Genomic DNA, 23226 nt, shown 5'->3' on the forward strand with positions numbered 1-23226 from the left:
AAATATAGGTATTGACCAATAAAGACGAGATTATAACCCGGTGGTTCTGATCTCCGTGCACCTCTAGACAGAGGTGTGCGGGGATTGGACATGACTAGAGAATGTGAGGTAGAGAGAGAGAGAGAGAGAGAGAGAGAGAGAGAGAGAGATAAGACGAAGAATGCCAATAGAATATTAAATTTGTTGTCCAGGTTATAAGTTTTTTATCCTCATTATGAGTAGCGACGAGGATGTGGGACCGTCCAACCGAAACACCTATCTCTCAACGAGGGTCTTATGTCCTTGTAATCAATGCAAGCATGCTGTGCGACGGACAAGACGTGTTTCTTTGCAGCACGTTCACGAATTTGGCGAGTTCGATCCATCTATTATAGATCGAGTTGTTGCCAATTATAACTCGTCGGACTCTGACGCTGGCCAACAAGCAGCAATCTTGCAACCCAATAGACGTGTTCGCAGGCGCTTTGGTCAAGCAGCATATGTGAGGCCACAAGATGTAGCCTTTGACAGCTCGGGGGATGATCATGCAGAGCACATTCCCAACGAGGCAATGTTTGAGCCCGAGATTGATGAAATGATCGAGACGATCATGGATTCAAAAAGGCTTATCTATGATGATATGAAAAGTGAAGCCGATACGCCATTGTATAATGGAGCACGTATGTCTAGATTGAAAGCACTCCTAGTTCTTCTCAACATGCAGGCAAAGTTTGGATGGAGTGACACTAGCGTCACAGCGCTTTTCAGGTGATCTATTACAATTAGTTTACTTTAATAGAACTCTAAATGTATAATGATCTGATAGATTTTTACACGATTGTATCATATTTTTATGTTGTGTAGATTGCGGAAAGAGCACATACTACCAGCTGACAATGTGATGCCAGATTCCCGAGATGAAGCAAGAAAGATTTTGCAAAACTTGGGGATGGATTACAATTCTATCCACGCTTGTCCTAATGACTGCATTCTTTTCAGAGGGGAATACATAGACATGGAGAAGTGTCCGAAATGTGATTCCGAAAGATATCGGGTAGATCTCCACGGGACAAAAATTCCACAAAAGGTTTTGCAACATTTCCCTCTGCTTCCTCGCATCAAGCATTTCTTCGAATGTAAGTCCATGGCCGCCCTAGCATCATGGCATGAGGATAATAAATCTTCGGATGGTGTGCTACGAATTCCTGCAGATTGCGTAGTGTGGAAACATATAGATGGAACATGGTCGGATTTTGCCAGGGAAGCTCGAAATTTGCGCTTAGGCCTGGCTATGGATGGCGTAAATCCATTTGGTCAAAGATCAACATCTTACAGTGTATGGCCCGTTGTCATCGTCAACTACAACATTCCCCCGTGGTTGACTACGAAGAAGGGGCACCTATGGCTAAGCTTGATTGTGCCAGGGCGATATAAAGTGGAGAATATGGATGTGTATCTTCGTCCACTATTGGAAGAGCTACAACAATTGTGGATTGGCATAGAGGTGGTGGATATGAGCCGACACACAGGACGATGGAATGCTTTGATCAGAGGCATTCTAATATGGACCATGCATGACTATCCCAGGCTAACAGAATGCTCAGGTGATCTATTAACACTCCTCACTCAGACACTGTAAATCTTATTTTTTCCCATCATGTGTATACATGCAGGGCTTCAAACAAGCGGATACAGAGCATGTGTCACATGTGGACCTAGACTGAATGCACGTAGGGCACCCTCACTGAAGAAGAAAATCTACGAAGGTCATCAAGCGTATCTTCCAGAGAATCATGTGTTACGCGACGGCTTTTTGGGAAGAGAGCCACCAAGGATGTGTGCACAAGCATGGTTAGAGCAGAAGGAGATGTGCGATGACGGATTGACTCCAGGGATGAAGAGACTATCTCTATGGTACGAGTTACCATACTGGCCCCGACTCATGATCAATCACTTGCTCGATCCAATGCACATATTCAAGAATGTGGGTAATCTACTATGGGACCATTTGACCGGCAAGAAAGATACTTTGGGAGCCAGAGTTGACCTTAGAAATGTGGATCGTATGGAGCAATATTGGCCGCATGAAGGCTACCATGTGCCAATCACAACGACATCAATGGAGGAGATCAGAGAAGATGCTCAATCAAAAGCCGCTGCGGTGGTGCCAGACGAGCATCAAGATGCTACTACTCTATATGGGGTGCATGCAGAGGAGCTACAAAATGAAACAGAGGATATGTGTTTAAACGGAGAGCTCTATATAGATATAGGAAGTTATGCTGAGTTATGCGAGGATAAGAGAGAGATCTCTTAAAGCCACAAATATTGTATTTGAACAATTTTGCTTCGTGTTGTAAAAGCTCTGGCTCTCTAAGTACCTTCCATGGTGTATAACGCTCTTTTCTACTCGCGCTCACATCTTTTGATTGAAAATTCTGAGTTTTCGACTTGCCTCTTCTATCACTCGATTCATTGCGTCATTGTATTTATATGCGTCATTACGTCATTGTATTTAATGGTCTTTGCGTCATTGTCTACTCTATTCATTCAATATTAAGTTTAAATATTCGTGTGTTTAATGCAGGTATGGATGATGAGGAGTTTCTTTCTTCTTTGTCACCGCAGCAGAGACAGTGGTACGTGGAGCGTCATCGCTCTGGCGCATCATCGCGCGTTCCTACTCCATCCGCATCTCCCTCTCTTTCGGAGCATTCGGTGCGCTCCGAAGCTTCGGCGTCGACGAGACGAGCTTCACACTCGTCTAGACACCGGCGCTCTAGTGGTGGCGGTGGCGGTTGTTGTGGGGATTCCGCCACCGATGCCTCCACATCGCCTCGTGTTCGACGAGGCTCTTTACCCTCCCCTTCTTTGCCCGCCCCCACACCAGCCACAGCATCGCCATCTACGCCAGGTTTTGCACGGCTGACTGTTCCTAGAAGCTACACACCTCTACCTACTCCGCCAGAAGCCACCCCACTCGACACTCCTCGCTTCGGGGCCCAGACGCCGGTGGAGACACCTGACGTTCGTACCCCCATCGACACGCCGCTAGAGACCCCTGCCGGGACACCCAGGTTCACGCGTCACCGGCCAGAGGGCTTGCCTTACTCTGTCGACATCAGGGGCGGCATCATCATGGATGATGACGGCAAGAAGGTGATCTCGCGCATGCGTGGTCTTTGCTCTCAGCTGTTTGGACACTACATACTAAACAAATGGAGTGAAGTACCAAGTGATTCAAAAAAACAGAGTCATCAGCATACTTCATGATGAGTTTCCCGTTCCAACACGGGATCAGCGCTTCAATGAAGACCTGATGAAGATTCGAATGCGCGAATACTGCAAACACAAGCGTTCCGAAGTGCAAAAAGCAATCAAGAATGGGTGGAACAGGCCAGATTGGCTGGCCAAAGAACATTGGAAGAATGCGAAGAAAGCAGCGCGCGAGAATCCCGACAAGTGGAAGCAACAAAAGGATGCAGCTAGAGCGCGAGTAGAGGCAGGGAGCTCGCACCACTTGGGGAGCGGTGGATGGGCATCATTTGAGGCCGATTTTGTAAGTGTTTTCACATTGCTCTTTATGCATGTTCGATAGTTTAGGGTTTATGAGTTTTTTAGTTCTAACATAATGACATCTTTGTATGTTTTGACAGTGGTCGATGACAGGACGTGATCCCACACCGTACGAGCGCGAGTACGCAGGCAGGAAGGGCTTAAACGCCCTGATGGACATTCTTAGTTCTCGCGGCGGCATGGTTAGTATTAGGGTTTACTCTTTTTTATTTTTTGTATTGTTTTATAAATGTCGTTTTATGTTTATACTTACTGAAAGCTGTCTTATTGTCTTTTTTTGCAGAATCCGACAGATACGCCGCTTGGACGCGATGAGACGTCTGACTAGACGACGTCAGTTTAGCCGTAGCTAGATAGCATTAGTTTAGGGTTTCTCATAGCTTATGTATCATGAGACGGATTTTATACGTCTTTTTGAACCATGTATATTATTACATTTGTCACCGCAGTTCCTTTTGCCAATCAATTCTTTATGCCTACGATGTTGTACAATTGTCATTATTACATTTGCCAATCAATTCATTTTGCTTATGATGTGTACAATTGTCAATTTTGCAAACAATGCGTCTTGTGGGTGACTATTTTGGGTCTATTATCTACTTTTGCACTTTTTTTAAAAAGTGAATCAAGTACAATATGGTTGATGGGTGGCAGGGCATTCAATGCCCTGCTACCAAAAAAACATTCTCTCGGGCGTCGCTATAAGCGTCGCTATTTATGGCTCTGTAGCGTCGCTATGAGCGTCGCTATAGTCTTCTGTGTAAACGTCGCTATATGCATCGCTATATAGCGACGCCTATAGCGACGCTCTCGTAGCGGCGCTCGTAGCGACGGTTTTAGCGACGCCAGGGGTTATAAAAACCCAATGTATTTCCGTCGCTAACAGCGTCACAAGAGCACACAACCTCTTGTAGTGGATCCCTTCACAAGCTCAACAAATTTGAGTATGAACAACATTTTATTAAAAGACTACATGTTGGATCTTGAGAAGGAAAACAAATGTGCACATGATATGGGAGGTGATGTTTATGTAGAATTGATGGGTGGTGGGGTGAAAAGGGTGATGATGATTATGATAAAAGGAATTGGATAAGACAAAGAACGAAGGTTGCACATGAAGATGCCGGTGAAGCTACATTCAAGAAGGTGTTCAAGAAGGATAAGGAAAACAAGTTAGATGGCATCGAGATGATTGAAGGAGACCTAAAAGCATGGATCTAGAGCAAGAAAGATACAAGCAACCTCAATAGCCACAACCATCACAAGAAGGCCATTTCCTTATTGATTTGAACAAGGAAGAAGAGAATGATGATTGATTTGAACAAGGAAGAAGAGAATGATGATCAAGCACAACAAAGCAATAAAATAAACCATCCTCATGGCAACCTTTCTAGACAAGATGGTAGAGACATTACTGGAGATAGAGATAGTGAAGGTGGAGTGGATGGAAGCCTAAGTAGAGGCTTGTCTAATAAGAGTTGAACCAAAGTCAAAAGGAGGAAATCATAAGAGACCATGACATTCTTGGGGAGTCTACTATGTAAAAATTCCATGTAAGACGTGTGAACAAGAGGTATATTAATAATCTCTTATTTATAAACTCTCAAGTATTAAACATGCCCATTATGTAGTTGTGCTTTGTCAAAAAAGAAACCCTTACAAGCCATATTTAGGAATTTTTAAAATCGTGAGAGTGGGAAGACAAGAGAACACTCCATCTTCTTTCACCATCAAGGGCGTGATCACATCAAGTAGCTCCATTGAGGATGAAATCACATAGTTCTCAGATGATGTTTATACTCTTCTAGATTGCTTGGTAAAGGGAGATAATTTTGCAATTTTTTCTGAGGATGGAGTCAATTAATACATACTTAGATACACCAAGGAAAATTATCTACTTCAAGAATCCACTATGCATGATTATGGTGAGGTGTATGATGCTCACAATATGGTTGTTTCGGGTCATTGTTTTCAGCAGGTGTGTGGAGGGGGGGTTACATCCATTTTGTACACTATGAGTGGCCAAAGGTGGCCATACTCTATTCCCATGTAGTCCTTTCTATGAGGCTACGGCTAGAGAGGATTGTCAACAAAAAGAAAGGTAGCATCCCTCACTACAGTTTGCATTCAAATAATCATGAAATCATCATGGAGGTAGTACAGGGTAGAGCAAGAGCTGATAAATATCGTCGATGGGTATTGATGCTCATTTCATAGATGACAGTTGTGATGATGACCTAATTGGTGCTTTTTATCATTCCACTTTTTTTCCCCCTTCAATTTTCTTCACTCTTGATAGATCTTCTATATTATGGTGTTGTGCATCCTCTTGCTCATTTGTCATTCATTTCTAAGTTTAGTAATTATCTATTCTTATTCAAGTTTTCCATTTACATTGTTGTTATTTAAATTTATCCCAACAATCCTTTGTCATCTTGTCAGTGTCGTGTTGCACAACTCTTGCACAATCGCAATGGAAAACAATTTTGCATTTATGACGCCGCTCACCATCAAGACATTCAATGATGCCCACAAAGCTTTGCAAGGGCGGGGAGTAGGGTGCATCCCCTCCCACCTCCCCCCATTAAAAAAAGAAATATTAATCATGAACATCCATTGCTGTCTCATCAATTTGGCACCTCATAATTGCCAATTTCTTTCATTCGGCTTGTTTGTCGGGGCCCAATGGAAAGAATTTGGTGTGTGTGCCACCACTGGTTGTTGAGACAATGAGTGATGATAATGAAACTTTGCAAGGGTAGGGAGTAGGGTGCATTCTTCACCCTTGTAAAATTTCATGGCCATCCGTTGGTGTGGCATTGCATAATCAACAATGGTTTTCCATTGGGCTCGCTGGGGGTCCAATTGCAAAAATTTGATGTCATTATCGGTATTAACCATCAAGAAGGTGAGTGATGGCTATGAGACTATGCAAGGGAAATGAGTAGGATGAAATCCATATCCTTGCAATTTGTGTTGGCCATAAGTTCCTATCTCATTGGCATAGCACTACACAATTATCAATTTTATACCATTGGGCTTGTCGTGGACCCAATAGTAGAAACTTGGCATCATAGCCATTGAGGGGTGCTATCATTTGACGAGCAATGAAAAGCGAGCGAGAGATAAAAAATGAGCGAAGAATCTAAAATAAACATAGTTAAATATTTCTTTTAAACTTGTTTCTTTCCTATCTTGGACCCTTATGTGGCATTTGTATGTCACATGGTCCATGTGTGGAAATATCTTGTCCTTGTTTCCAAACATGATTAATGTCATAGATGGTTGTTTTAAGATATACATCAACGAAATATTTTACCAAAATCTTTTGAGAAATTCTAATACCATCATTTTAACCTCAATGTACCAAGATTTAAAGAGTCGTGAACAAATGTAGATGTTTTTTCAATTAGTGGACCTCTTAATATCTATCTCCATGTATACTATAGTGCCATGCACCTGAGACCAATTACATTTAAGTTTTCATTTGAGCATAGCACATGGGCTTATAGCACTAGTGAGGCTACTTGGTTGCAATAGTGCATCTCTTGATGCCTTTATGCATGCCCACAATAGTCTCTCAAACTTATCCAATTCTAGTGTTTAATACCATATGATGAACATGAGACATTTAAAATGTTTTATTACAAGGTTATACATTCTTGATTTGATACCACAAGACAACACAATTTATCGTTATGTAAAGGGAAAAAAAAATAGAGCACCAAAACGTACACTTTAAGTGTGGATTCCACACAACTAGATATCCACAAAGATATATATTAGTATTTCAAAGGCACATTGTACAATGTACATATATTAATCATCCATGGAGGGATGTTTCAATGACATGACCACCAAGCATGCTATTCTTGCCTTACCCTTTGCTTCCATCATTACACTTGACCCTTTGATCTCACTTGCCCATAATGTGAGCTCCACATCCTCAATGATGGATGTAGCATTGAGGATGTAGCATTATAAAGCCTTTGAACGTGTGTAATTTGTAGAGTCATCGAGACATATTTATTCCACTTGACCCCTTGATCTCACTTGCCCATGAAGTCAGCTCCACCACATCCTTTATGATGTCTTTGAATGTGTGTAATTTAGAGTCATTGAGATACTCAAAGTTCATGTTGTATCATGTTGCATTGATCAACGATAATTTCACAACATAGAGAAACTGAATTCACACAATGTGCTTTGCAAAAATGAACCTACTTGTGGGCCTATCACTCAAAGCATTGTAAACAAAACTTGTGTGTGCAAATTTTTGTGATTGCATACTTGATAAGGCTAATTGGGCATAATAAAAGCAACTATTACATACAAACTAACGGGGCACATTTTGAACTTTGAAGACCAAGTTTTGCGCTTCTATGCTTTCATTGACACTTTTTATTGACTTGCAATCTCCTTCTATATGACTATATTTAAACACCTCTAGTTTCTAGAGCCATAGTGTTAGATTTAAAAAATCATGAATAGAACAGTGATTTTTATAAAACAAATATTTTTCACCAAAAAATTACTTATTTGATAAATTTATTTCAATACAAAAGCTACACATGAAATATTCTTACAATATTTTATCCCAAAATCAAGATATAATTTTATCTAATCATAAAGTATCTCAGTGTAAGGCATAAATGAGAGCATTTCATAGACTAAAAGGAAAGTATCTCCCACGAATGCAATGGGCAAAGCGTTGCCAAATGCCTTCTTCAAATATATGTGGAGCTACGTCAGGACTAATTTAAAGCAACTCTTGAAAGAAATATCACTATCAAAGATCATGCCCATCCATACATATGGAGATGTTGAATTCTAAGATGCTTTATAAACATTAGTAGGTGAAAGCATTAGTACTTTGGCAAGGTATTGAGCATGCTAGACTAAAAGAAGGCTAGTTTCACCAACTAGGATGTGTGATAGTATGACATGATGGCATTAACAATAATTGCAAGCTAAAAATTTGAGTTTAGAATGCCATGAACACGGTGCCCATGGAGATCGCTCAACCTGTTAGACTTGCAAATCGGAGACGATTTATGAAATGGCTTGTGAATGCAATTGATAAATTTCCTTGGACATGCATAAAATGAATTATTCTCTCATCGATTCCCGACAAGATGCATTAAGGATGGTTGTTTTCATGGTGCATTGTTCATTGTACCAATAGCACTTGTCAAGCGAAGAACATTGGGAATGAGCTACCTTTAATAGTTGAGAAAGACTAAATTTCCTTTTCCAAAAACTTTGACTATCCTTTCGTATAATGCAAATGACCTTTGTTTGAAATGCCTATTCTCAATGGGGCATGTTTAATAGCACTTGAAGGTGTAGGGAATGGTCCGCCAGTGACCATTCCTTGTAATCATTAAGATTGCATGGTGACCGGTAGGAAGTTGGGAGCCATGGAAGGAGCATTGATTATGAGGGAATGGTCATTTTCCAATCATCATGTATTAGGGGAAAGGGGGCCAAGAGTGAAGCAAAGCTTGGCACGACACTAATACGGAGGCTAGACATGCAGTGGGACTCAACAAGGATGGGGAGAGAAGTAGTTGTGCCGCACAATAGCATAAAGCCAGCCAGCCTCATTGCACAGTGCAAGACTCATCATGTAGCCCTTCTGAAGGTTAAAGTAGGGATCCTCTTGATCATAGCAAAACACACACAATATGCAATGCATCCATGTCAGATCGCTAGACATGTCCAATTATAGAGCAGCTCAGTTGTTGGCACGGTGGCACCTCCTTGCATTCTGGCAGTTGAGGTGGTAAAACCTCCATGCATTCCATTTACTGACTTGGAATAGTATAATTGGCTTGTAGGTGTCAAATTATGGATGGTGAGGTGTCAACAATCAGACGGCTCCATGCCTTTATTCTGTTAAGAAAACACGAATAGAGGGAGAGCCATGATTTACAACCCGACCTTGACGGCCCAATGTACTACTCAAATTTTTATTGTTGATGCGGCAAGGACCTGCTTGATCCAATGGCAAAACAATTGTGAAAGCCAAAACTATTTTCCTTCACCAGGACCTAGCCAAAAGTATTTTCCTACACCGGGCCCTGGCTTATAGCGTTTGGAAACGCAAGTTGGGAGGGCCCTGTCATGACTATTGGACTCTATAATATTGGCTTCAAATAGTGCACATTGACTCGTTGGGCAGGATTTTAAGTGGGTAGAGTCAGGGACAATTACTATGATGGGCATTGGATACAATATTGATGTAGACAATGGTGACCTTGGAGTATGATGTTGGGGAGTATCAAAATCCGGAGCCCTCCATGAGTGCGCAAGGCCCTCTTGTGTCAAAAAAGGTTGATAACTATACAAACAACAAACTCAAAGCATATGTTGATGGGCGAAACAACAAGACTTTTAGCACTTTTTCACCATATCCTCAAATGTGCTGCTCTCCTAATTTGCGGCCAACGCCTGTCACTCTTTATAGCTGCAGTGCCAACGGATTGTGCAACTAATGAGCCGTAGCTGTTGGGTAGCTTAATTATGCTTGTGTTTAGCCACCCAAGTTCACGCTTGCACATCAAATATTCATTTCATCACCAAGCACTGGAAACTTGCGTTTCGAAACGCTATCCGCCAAGCCCCGGTGATGGGAAGATACATGCCTTGAGTTGTGCGCTGTAGAGGGCGGACAAAAGCAAACAGGTTTTCTTCACCAAGCCATGGGTGATAGCGTTTCGAAACGCAAGTTCAAAGGACCGGGTTGCATCAAAGCTTGGGGAGGCTTGAGTTGTCATTCAGGTGCGATGGCGAATGTAAATGCGTGCATATATAATGTCCTTGTGTCAATGCTAGCAGTACAATCTATGGCAAGCCGCCTTCAGCAAAGATGGCCCATCAGCCTCACCTCGTTTACCATTCTCCTCGATAGTAGTTGACCCTTTCTGGTTAGCGAGGGAGGCTGTCAGGGATCGTGGGATGATGTAAGGAAGATGCTAAATACTATGTGTCCTACATGAGGGCAACTCCTGCGAGTCCCGGGAGAGATGTAACTGCAACCAATGGCCACTGTGGGTCCTCACTGTGGTGTTGTAGCGCACTACTCGGTGCTAAAAAATTTGGCACGGAGGCTAGGGTAGCGAGGCTGCTAACACGGAGGCGTCACTTCAGCGAGATGAAAAATCGAGCGACAGAGATGAACGTGGGCTGCCAACGAAGCACAAAAGTTGTGAGAGGAGAAAATAAATAAATGAATATGAATATATATTATATATATATATATCTATATATATATATATATATATATAGAGAGAGAGAGAGAGAGAGAGACGATTAGTTCATGAAGTCCTACATACATCGTTCGGGAAAAATGTGTCTCAGCTTAATATCGTGTCGTTTTCAATTTCAAAAATGCCGGTGGAGGGCAGGGGAAAGGGAGAAATTCCACCCCAAAACAGAGAAAAATAGCGTAAAAACCTAAAAATAATCCTATTTTTCTAAAATTTCCTCTCGGAAAATCCAAGGAAAGGAATTTTGCATGTTTGGAAAAATGATTTTTTCAAATCATTGCAGGCTACATCAATGTAGTAGCCTCTACATAAGAGATGGGGCTTGGAGCTCTACGTCGTACGAGAGGACTAAGCCCGCTAAGCAAGGACGATCAGGCACAAATGATCCTAGAGGGCGACAGGTGAGGCAGTCATACTCAAAAGTACTCCAAGCAGTGTTGAGGAGGTGGCGTGGTCCTAGCTTACAAACAATTTTGCCACTTGATAGCTCGTAATTTAGGAGCAAGAGGAATGGGAAACGTCATTGATTTCTATTCAAAATGTGAACAAAACAAGTGTAAAATTGAGCTCAAATTTCTTCTTTTGCAAAGCATAATAATTTTTTGTTTAGGTAGGATAATTTTTTTGCAGCAGAATGCTTAAAATTCACAAAAAAAATCATCCCAATGCTCTACACTCAGAAGTAGGTATTGATCAAATTGATTCAAATATTAACGGTTCTTTACCATTCTTAACACTAGAATGGTAACAGGACACTTTTATGTCCTGTTAAGTGACCATTTTGCTTAAATTATTTGAAGAGTATGAGAATGGATTTCTAGGTGCTATATATCCACAAAGTTGCCTTATGAGCTGAAAAAAACTTTGCAAGAGCCGATAGGCTACATGTAGATTGCGTGAGCAAGCCACTAGGTGTAGGTTGAGAGAGTCCCTCACCTATTTTCTTGTACATACTAGTAGTTTGATTAGTAGCACTCACTTATCAACACATTCACCTTTAAGTAGGAGGTTGTTTGGGTAAAGGTGACGTGCCTTTGCTCAAAGCTGGACATTTGATGTCCCGCCACCCACTGACCACACTTACTCTTACTCATTAAACACATACATGAATAAGGAGCACTCTCACTTCTTCTCCTAAGAGGCTTGCTCTACCCACACACAAATTTTTCTCTTCCCCTTCTTTGCACACATGCATCTATGCATTGCACATCATCAAGTAGATAAACCTATTACCATTAAACATATACGGCCCTTGCATTGTCAAGGAAAGATCCAAATTGTGGGTGCTCCTCAGAGATTCTATGATTGAAGTGGAATGGCTCATTTTAAGGTACTTTTATATGGTAGAGAAGTGAAAGTACATGAAAGGCTTTTTGGAGTATCGATCTCACCATTAACCTTACTCTTGCACAACATTTTTGAACCTAAACTGTGTTAAAAAAAGGGTCCTGTTTTTGGCTTTCTTTTCAATTTTTGGCAACTATACCACTCTAAACTTCATGTTTGTGAGGTTTAGATGGCTAGAGGTTAGGCCTTCATAGTTCTCACCATGTTTTGATGCTTGTAGGGACAGCTAAGTGTTAAAATTGAAAGTTATGACCAATTTACAAGAATTGCATAATCCTGTTTTTTGGCCAAAATTAGCACTTTTATGATATTTTTGGGGACTTTCTTGATATCCAAATTCAATTTTGATCGTGTAGGTGTAATATATAACATAAAGATAATCTTCCTTGGGTTTTGTGGGACCTAATATGCTATATAGCATAGTATATGATGATGGTTGAGTTTTTTGATTGCTGAAGAATACGATACATTTTAGAGTACCAAGTACAACTTTCTCAATATTGCTAGTTTCGTAGGCCAATTGTGTGTATTTTGTAGGTAGTAAGCATATCTAATCATAGACTACAAACTTGGCTAGATATTGAGTAGTTTCTATGGGTTTCTAGAGGTCATAATGCTAAACCTAGTTTTTTTATGTTTGCTGTATTTAGCACTTTATCATTGCCCCCAAGGTTCCAATTGTAAGAGATCCATTATCCTTTTGACATGATCCATGGCTCCTTATGAATCCAAAGGCCCAAAGGGAACTAAGAAAACATGTATATAGTATCTGTATTGAGTGTGACTATAGAAACTTTGATGATAGGTCCACAAAATGGCAAAAATTCAACTTTTTTGTACTTATTTTTTTGCCCAAAAAAAATTTAGTGAGGTAAAAGCAACCATATGTTTTGGTCACCAACCCATTGAAGTTAATGGGGCATTTTATCTCATGTCCTATAAAAATCCCCACTCTTATTTATATGCAATCAACTATAAGAAATTGTTGTTTTGGGCAAAATGCAATGGTCCATAAACTTTGGAGGCTTGTAGTGACCAAGGGATGAGAAAAATTACAAGTTTCTCAATTTTTTCCATATGTAGTAGTTATTGAACTATAAGCTCATGAAAGGATTTTTAAAAATGAGTGGATCTAATATGGTTTTGAAAATTTTTCCCAAAACCCTGAAAGGACACTTTTATGTCCTATTAGGTTACCATTCTAGTGTTAAGAGAACCGGAACCCACTTGAGCATAGCATAGACTTTATGTGATCTCATTCAACCACTCAAGCAGCAATCCTCAATTGCTTCAAGGAAACCCATTTCATTAAAAAAAAACATTACGCTCGTAGCCTCTGCGCCCGCCCGCCCACCCACTTCACCCACCACTTTGCCGTGGACTCCAAGAGATGACGCCCTGGATAGAAAGCTCCTTAAGCACTTTATGTTCTCTCTCTCTCTCTCTCTCTCTCTCTCTCTCTCTCTCTCTCTCTCTCTCTGTCTGTGTGTGTGTGTGTGTGCGTGTGTGCACGATTGCATTTGGGACCTCCTCCTCACAAATTGCATGAGTAGAATCTGTTTTGATTCTCCTCTTCTTTTCTTTTTTAAATATCATATCACCTACGGGAGTAATCTACAAGGACTTAAGGGTTGCTACCTAAGAAACGATTTTTAAGAACAATGGAAAGCCAAGATTTTCTTTGTCTTAACCCAATATTTATCAAACTTGACAGGGCAAAACGTCTCAAGATGGTTAATTTATAACTTTATTTTTTTTTTGAAAAAAGTCCCCAAAGAGTTGGTCTAACGGTAAGTCTTTGGCCTCTCAACCTACACATTATGGGTTCAAATATCCGGTTGGTCACACTCTATAGGGACACCTTGTCCTCACCTGGTGTTCACATTGCTAGGGCTCTTGCCCTTGGACACTCGAGTGCATCCTCTTGGGTGGGTCACCCAAGGAGGAGGTTCCTATCTGGTTGCTACGAGTTCTCTCCGTCATTCCCAACATGTGGTGCATCAATTATATGGCCATGGTGATGCCTATGTGTGGCTCTTGCGCGATCGTATGTGGCCCTTGCCCGACCATGTAACGGCTAGTATTTGGAAGGGATAAGCACCTCCATCTGTGGACCCTCTGGTGTGTTTTAAAAAAATTCGAAAAAAATATCTCACCAATAAAAAATGAAGGTTTTTTTGTGTGTATGTGAGTGTGTGTGTGTGTGTGTGTGTGTGTGTGTGTGTGTGTGTGAGAGAGAGAGAGAGAGAGAGAGAGAGAGAGAGAGAGAGAGAGAGATCTCAACCTCTCCTAATCTCTCTCATTAAATTTGTGATGCAAGTCCCTCCTCCTCTGAATTTCAAGACTGCTCATGTTGAACTCATGTGGTATATAAACATATGCATGGGTGGAACCTCGTCGGCTAGTTGCATATTCTTGTATCTGACTAGTTCCTTTTGACAATTGTCGCTATTCAAATTAGCTTGTAATTATAGTGAAAAAAGGGATGTTATTCACTTCTTTGCCCTTGCTCGCCTTTATTTGCTCGTTCTTTGCTCGTTAAATGATAGCACCCGCCATTGAGACGGTAAGTGATGGATAGTGAAACTTTGTAGGGGCACAAACTAGGGTGCAATCCCCATTCTTGCATAGTTTTGTATCCATCCATTGCTATCTTGCCAATGTGGCACTACACAATTGTCAATTTTTATCCATTGGGCTCATTTAGGCCCAATTAAAAAAATTGGTGTTTGTGATGCCGTAGACCGCTATCGAGAAAGTGAGCGATGGTTGGCCATATAGCTTTGCGAGGTTGGGGAGTAGGGCGTAATCCTTGCCCAGTCATCCACTGTTGTCTCATCAGTGTGGAGCTACACAATCACCATTTTTTTGCCAGTGAGCTTGTTGCGGGGCCTAATGGAAAACAATTTGTGTTTATGAAATTGTTGACCCTTGAGATGATGATTGATGGCCACAAAACTTTGCAAGAGTAGGGAGTAGGATGCAATCACCACTCCTACAAAATTTTCATCCTTTCAATTCCCTCTCTTTAATGTGGCACTACACAATCACCAAGTTTTTTCCATTGGGATTGTAGGGAGACTAATGAAAAAAATTTGGCATCTGTGATGCTGTCGATCGTCAAGAGGGTGAGCAATGGAAAAAAACTTTACAGAGACAAGGAGCAGGGTGTATTCCCTACCTTTCCATGAACATTTGCAGGGGCATGGAGTAGGATGCATTCCCCACCCTTGCAAAGTTTCAGGCCATCCATTCATATTCCATTAGTGTCGCACTGCACAATTGCCAATTTTTTGCTCTCCCGGGGCCTAATGTCAAAAGTTTGGCATCTGTACCACCATTGAATATTGAGATGGTGAGTGATGTCCACAAAACTTTTTGCGTGTAATGGAGTTAGGCTAATAACATTGATTGTAGCAAAATTAAAGTGATAGTAGTGAGCATTTTATTAAGAGAATTCCTAATGAAGAGATATATATATATATATATATATATATATATATATATATATATATATATATATATATATATATATATATATATATATATATATATATATATATATATATATATATAGAGAGAGAGAGAGAGAGAGAGAGAGAGAGAGAGAGAGAGATTGATTGAAGATCGCAACACCTACTTAGATTGGCATGAACAATACTTGTAAAAGAAAGAGAATAGACAAGCTGATAGCAGTTGAGGATTGGATTTATTTGGATCCTTTCCCCTCTCCAAAAGGCTTTTGTATTATATGTTCTCCACAGACTTGGTACAATACAATCTTTGTGTTCCTTAAGACATTTTTCATGTCATGAAGATGGAAAGCTTTATGAACCAATATTATGCTCAAAACAACAATCTACTTACTTGCAATAGACAAGAACTTGTCCCCATCCGCCATTCTAGGACCTCAAACACCTTCAAAGGTGGAGAGAGCTAGCAGGGAGTGAGATAAGTAGAAAGGAAAAATATGTAACATATGAAAAAGAAGTATTCTCCTCACATATCATCACTCTTAGAGAATAGTTTCGCATGGTAATGAAGATGGAGAAGATAATAAGGATGCTTGAAGCTTGTCTCTTACTCGGATTGGCATTCCATGGTCAAGATTTGTTGGTGTAGGCTTCTCCATTTCTCTTTCTTGAGATGGAGACTTGGTTTGCATTGCACAAAAATGTGTGTGTGTGTGTGTGTGTGTTTTCATTGCACAAAAATGTATGTGTGTGTGTGTGTGTGTGTGTGTGTGTGTGTGAGAGAGAGAGAGAGAGAGAGAGAGAGAGAGAGAGAGATCAACCAAGCTTGATACACTAGTTTGAAGCCTATTTCTCCAAGCCTGGGCCTATCCAATCAAAGGCTTAGTTCATTTCAAGCAAGGGGTGAAGCATTTTGATAAGTTTCCTTCTTTTCCCCTTTGTGAGAGATCTTAATTCATTAGCTAAATGAAGCTAAATTCTTATTTTCTATCATGGTCAATCGGCCAATAGTAATTATGCTTGCACATGGTCTGCTCAATTCTCATTGGACCCCTTGGTACACTGTCCAATAGGAATAAAGGAGGTCCTAATTATTATTGGCTCATTTGAAGGCCCATCCAAGAAGATTTAAGCTTGTTTTTATAAATTTTACTTCTCATTGGTCCTTCACATTGGCCATCCAATATGATTTAGCCTTCATTGGGGGCAACTTGTCTAGGGGGCTTGACATGTGTCCTATATGCATTATGTGAAAGGAGGGGCTTGTATTGTGTGTGTGTGTGTGTGTTCTCTCTCATCTGCCTACTAAGAGGGCTCACACCATGCAAGTGGGAATGTCCACTTGGCCACTTGAGTCCACTTGGTGACCATAGTCCAATTACACAAAGGGTTAAAATACCTAGAATAGGCAAAAGAATATCCCAATGGTCCTAGACATGAAGGCTTTTAACAATAACCTTTGGAGACTTTAATGAATCTTATCTTAAGTACTTTTAAATCTCCATTAAGTGTACATTTCTCTTTGGTAGACCTCTCTCCATTTGGGCCCTTATTAAGTTAAGCACATATCAATATTCCAACGATTGTCCTCTTTATCTTCCCATATTAAATGATAAGTTTAGTATGAAAAAATCATTTTGGATAGGTAGATAGTATATTTTATGACATTACCTCTCTGTTGAAATCGTAGTCGTTCTTGACTATGAGGTAGTGAATGTAAAGCCTAGTCATTAGTCCATGGTTTCCTAGTGGTTAAAGGATCCCTTTCTACCCTATGAAATCATTCTGAAATGGATAACTAATGCATTTGGTGCTTGAGAGACTTAGCTTCTGCAATCATGTCTGCTCTTTAGTCCACATCATACTTTCCAAGGTAGAGTGACAAATTCTACTTGGCATTAGGAAGAGGTTGGGGCCTAGGAGGGTCTCTTTATTTGCCATGATATTATGGAGTTGATTAAATGTTTTAATGAATAGGTGCATGCCATGTTTGCAAGAATGGTGGGTGTGTAAGAGAGGTGTGGGTGAAAGCATGTTAACCTCTCATGCTTTTTCATGTCCCGGACAATGCTAATTATCACAATTTTGACATATGCTAACTAGTACAATAACTTGAGCTACATCTCCAAGATCTATGACATATGATATATCAATAGAAAGCACTTGAAACAAGGAATCCAAATGTACAACTTCCGAAAAATTTTGATATTATTTGTAAAAATTTACCGGACGCCCAACTTTTTGAAGATGTGCTAACTTGAAACTGCTAACTAGCACAAAAATCCCAACAGGTTAACATGCTTTCACCCGTGTAAGAGTCGTCAAAGGATGCACTTTTTTCCCAAAAAAGGGTGTGGATAACTTTATGATTTTTGCCCCTCCATAACTCCTACATACGTTTTCCAATTAGAGTGGAGATTTTAAATTTGTAATCTACGCACCGAGCTCTTTCCATAGATATGTTACATGATATGGTTTTGTCCGCTAGATTTTAAGGTTTTTTTTTTTTGGGGGGGGGGGGGGGGATTTGAATTCAAATAAACTAGCCATTTTGTCAATTTGAATTCAAAAGCTATCCTTTGATTTCTTTCTTAATACTAGATCTTTGAATTCCTTAAACTGCCATATAAAGAGGCCCTCCTAGGTCCCATTCTCTTCCTAATGGTGTTTGGAGACGTCATTCCCACAAACATGATCGAAGTATGCTTATTGTGTAAATTTGTGCAGAATAGAGAAAGAGAGAAAGTCTTATGAGACAAACACATTGTTTGTTTAAAAGTGCATCTACATTCACTTACTCTACTGTAGCATTGTAAGCATTGACAAGGCTCATATTATCCTTAAGCTATGTTCCTTGTATCCATATAGCATCTTCAAAGGGATACTTCTTAAATTTAATAAGATATTGTTGGATAATCTTACCATGTCTTTGCACCTTGTCTTCATGTTGAAGGATGGATAAAGGCTAGAGAACCTCAACATGATCCTCCGGAAGGTCCTCAATTATTGGTTCTCTTGGTGGCTTTCCTTTGTAAGGCCTAGATAGGCTTACATGAAAAGAATTATGTTTGAGCCAATGATTGGACAACTTTGATTGATAGTCCATCTAGTTGATTGGCTTAAGAATCTAAAAAGGACCATAGTATCTCTTTGTTAACTTAGCATAATACTTTTGGTGGCCCATAGCAGTTTTGCCATAGTTTTCCTTGGACAAGCCTTGGGGAACTTTAGCAAGACCCAATCATTTTCCTGAAAGGCCAAGTCTCTTCTGTGCTTGTTAGCAACAACTTTTTTCCTTTGTTGTGATATGGATATAGCCTCTTCAATCTTTTGAAAAGATTTTTGTAGATCTCGTCTATGCTCATCAGCAACTGTGAAGATCTTGCCATGTAACTTAAGTAGCAAGGGACTTTTAGTAGGTTGAATCCCTCTATGCCCCGCATAAGGAGGAGCATGGGATTCATACATTACTTTCTCATGGAGTGAGTTAGTAACACATAGCCTATTTCTATAGAGAAGATAAACATCATGCAAGGTGAATGGTTCTTCTTCCTTCCCTAATCCAAGGGCTTAAATTATATCCTTCAAATCGGGATCAGTAGCATACTCATCTATCACAGAAAATAGATCATTGTGAGTTGCTATAGATATTGCATTTTCTCTTGGTTGTGGTTATAGTGCATTGGAAACTTGATTGTGCTTGCCAAAAATGTGAGCAATGTGAAAATTAAATTGTAAAAGAAAATTTGTCCACCTCATTTGCCTGTCGAAGAGCTTGGTTTGCATCATGAAGAACTTGAGGCTTTGGTGATCCGTTTGTAGGATGAATGGAGTCCCTAAAAAGATAGTGCTTCCATGAGTCTAGGGCATGTAGAACTTCATTATCCTACAAACTAGAAAGAAAATGAATGCCTATATAGCCTTGCATGAGCCACACCGTCGGAAGGAAGAACTATTTCATATCCGAAAACACCTATGTGGTAAACACCTATAGAGATTTATGAAAAAACCTTTAAGCATGGAATACACGCAAAATTAAGAGAAAGGGACATCATGACAAAGCTCATCTCATGGAGATGTCCGTAGAGTATCCATAGACAAAAAACAGATGAAGGATGGAAGAGTTATGGCCGCTCGATGCCGGGGGTGCACTCTTCCTTGCTAAAAAATTGAGCTCTCTGGAAGTTATGCAAGTGTTTCAGCTATTAAAATGGGGGATTTATTATCCTTTATCCCCAAGATTTTTCTCTCTCTTCTTAGCCAGCAAAGTTCTCTCTTAAGTCATCTTTGAATTGGCTCCTCTTAGGCCTTTTTTGGGCAAAAAATGAGATGTCGATGACCCTTTGACCAAGGAATGGGGTGGAGGCAAGTGGGCCGCGAACCAAAATAGTGTCCAGATACCTATCCAAGTAGTGTAAATAGGAAAAATGCACCATCTCCCTCCCCATGAGCCCATGAGCCCCCATAGCCAAGCCTTGAGAGAGCTCCTCTCACCTTTGATACCCTATACTGGGCACCCAATGTGCCCTATATACCCCCCACTTTCCATTTTCCTCTTCGCATGTGGGATAATCCCCATGACACATGGCAATATCCTTCTCAATCCTCCCAAGCCCAAACTTTCCAGCTTTCTCCCAAAGCATAAGAGATTCTCGGACAACTTTCCCCGAGGCATAACTTGCTGCTCCGGTCCCGAATGATACACCGTAACACACGACTCAAAGCCCATCACCTTGGCTATCTCCAAACATGTAAAACTTCAGTATTTCTGATCTTAGACCCTCAAGTTGGCCCAGTTTCTCTTGTCGCATGCACCCGCAATCACTTTCTAAGTTGAGACCGCCCACTTCGAAAGCCCATAACTCATGATGTACAAGTTCGATTCATGAGCTATAAAGCACGGCTAAAAATACGCATTAAAAACCATGTTTTGGGTACTTGTACAACCAAAAAAATCAGCATTCAAGCTTGGGAAAATCACACTTTCGTACATGAATTTTTACAGGGCCACTTCCAAAACTTGCAGGGCTATGTACACATATATACATGAGTCTTGTGTTAAAGCTTTTTGGCATGACTTAGTGACTTTATGCTCATCCAAAAAATGTATGGCATAGATTTCCAACCCCCCTCTAGCCTACTTGAACATTCATGCCCAACAACAACACTAGTAGATTCCACACAAAAACATTTGGCATTCCATGCATCAGAAGCTTAATCAAGCTTCCACCCAGGTCCCAAGGAAAAACTGTAGAGATGTCATTTATTAACCTTGCATGAAAAAAACTAGAAATTACTTTTCCATGAACTTGTATGTGCATCATAAAATTCACTTGTTTGTTGTCCCTTGCATAAAAACCTATATTTGGACCAACATAGGGCATATGGAACTCGAAAGCCTTGGAAACATTTGCGGCATCATTATGAGTAACAGAAGTAGCTCTCAGAAATTATTAAGAAGCATACATCCCTACAAAAAGGCATACAAAGCCCTTAAACACATTGGAGGCATCTACACAAGCATCATCTTTCTTTGCAAGACCCGTGATTTTCTCAAGAGGCATTTCTTCATGAAGAAGACAATAAAAAAACTCACAAGTGACATCTTCCGGCATGCCAATATCAAGGGAAGAAGAGAGGGATACATCATCATCTGCTTCAAGCATGAGGCTATAAAAAAAATCATATCATCAACTGTACTATCAAACAAACCTTCAACCTGTACCACTTCTTCACATACATTTTCCTCAAGCATTCCCACTCTTTTTTTCCACCGGTTGCACACACTCCTCAAGTTGTTCTAAATGGCATGAAGCATTTATATTTCCTAACACTTGCAATATTTCACCCACTTCTCCCTTCTCCTTGTCTAACAACAAAAATGATACTTCACCCTTGTCACTAGAATTGGAAGCAGAGCTACTTTTTGAATCTTCAGAACCATCTTCACTGGGAACTTCAAATTCATCATTCTCACTCACATCTTCTAGTGTCATAGGCTACTTGGTAGTCATATCAAACACCCTCTTCTCTCCCTTCCTACCACACACACAGATTGTTCCCTTGCCCCAATCTTGCACAGCACCAACAACTCTCAACCAAGGTCATCCGAAATGAGAGGAAAAGCTCCTAGGCCAGTTGGCATACCATGAAAGTTTACTATAACCTTCATGTTAAAGGCGTCAACTTCCAAATTTTTAATCATCCCCAAACACTTCACTTTGGCATGGTTTTCTAGTTGAATATAAAACCCAGCTTTCGCATGTAATGAGATCCAATCTCTCGACACATGATTATGTGATCACACAAACATAAGCACCTCCATCATGTAGGCCTCTCCCATGCCCACACCTTTGTGCCAAGCATTCACCACAAGAAAAATGTTGGGTAACTCTTCCACAACCAACACTTTGACTTGTCCATGCTTTGGCTCTTTCTCTGGATTCACTAATGACTTCCACTACCTCTTGAGTCTCGACACTATATTCATCATCTATCCAAAAGTACAATCTACTTTCTTCCCAATTAGGTCCTCCTTCAAACTATAAGTTGTTTGGCCTTCTCCCAAAGGTAAATCTACGAGGTTATCTCTTCCTCTTGGCTTTTGCATCTTCACCCTCTTTCTCTTTCCCTTTCTTTTGACTAGGACTAGAAGTGGCATAGCCTTCCCTCTCTCTTTTGCCTACAGGAAGCATATCTACATCTTTCTTTTCAACCCACACAATACCCACATGACCACCAAACGTTGAGGCGTGATTTTCTTGTTCAGTACCTTGATCTCCCCGTATATCCAATGCATAATCATTAGCCCTGTACGAATCTGCTGGGGGAGTGGGAACATATCACCTCCCATCCTTGTTGGCTTTGAACAATACGTGCTGATGTGACCAAGCTCACCACAATTATAACAAGTAGGAATGAACCTCCTCTACGGCTCAAAGAAGCCTTGTCCACGACCCGCATTAGCATTAGGTTGAGCTTCACATGCCTGTGCCATTCCTCTACCACGTCCACAACCATGAACACCTCCAAGGACACTAAGTTGCAAATCTTGCATCATGGTCATCATGTCTTGCAACACTAGAGAGAGAGAGAGAGAGAGAGAGAGAGAGAGAGAGAGAGAGAGAGAGAGAGAGAGAGAGAGAGAGAGAGCAATGAGAGAGATTAGAGCAGAGCAGAGTCAAGTCGAGCCGAGCCGAGCAGAGCAACTAGTTTTTCTTCTAATTTTTTTAATGTTTTTGTGAATTTTATTTGCTAATGCTGTTGTTGTGGAGCTTTGCTCGCACCTCAGTGTTAGTTTACATCTTGTTTTTTGCTAACTCTGTTGTTGTGGATCATTGCTCACACCTCAGTGTTAGTCTGCAGGTTTATACACCCGTCCTTGATTGTGTTGATCCCCGTGACACACTGTAAGGGGGGTTTTTCCAAGGATCCCCAAACATTCCTTCTCGGCTAGTATATGCCATCTTTGTGTGTATACCACCTGTCCATTCACATTGTCTAATAGTTGAGCACACAGTTTCTTGAAATCATTGATCACTTCATTGTTTGAAGATTTCTTGTGCATCTAGAACTTGGGA

General features: G+C 40.6%; 1 pseudogene; it reads right to left on the reverse strand.

Annotated features, from left to right (window-relative positions):
* LOC147461016 (uncharacterized) overlaps positions 1-21642 on the reverse strand; it is a 43105-nt pseudogene extending 21463 nt beyond the window's left edge.
* Between the last annotated feature and the right edge of the window lie 1584 nt (positions 21643-23226).

The sequence above is a fragment of the Adiantum capillus-veneris genome, chromosome 3 (genome assembly GCF_014529385.1).
Source record: "Adiantum capillus-veneris isolate H3 chromosome 3, ASM1452938v2, whole genome shotgun sequence".
Classification (NCBI taxonomy): Eukaryota; Viridiplantae; Streptophyta; class Polypodiopsida; order Polypodiales; family Pteridaceae; genus Adiantum; species Adiantum capillus-veneris.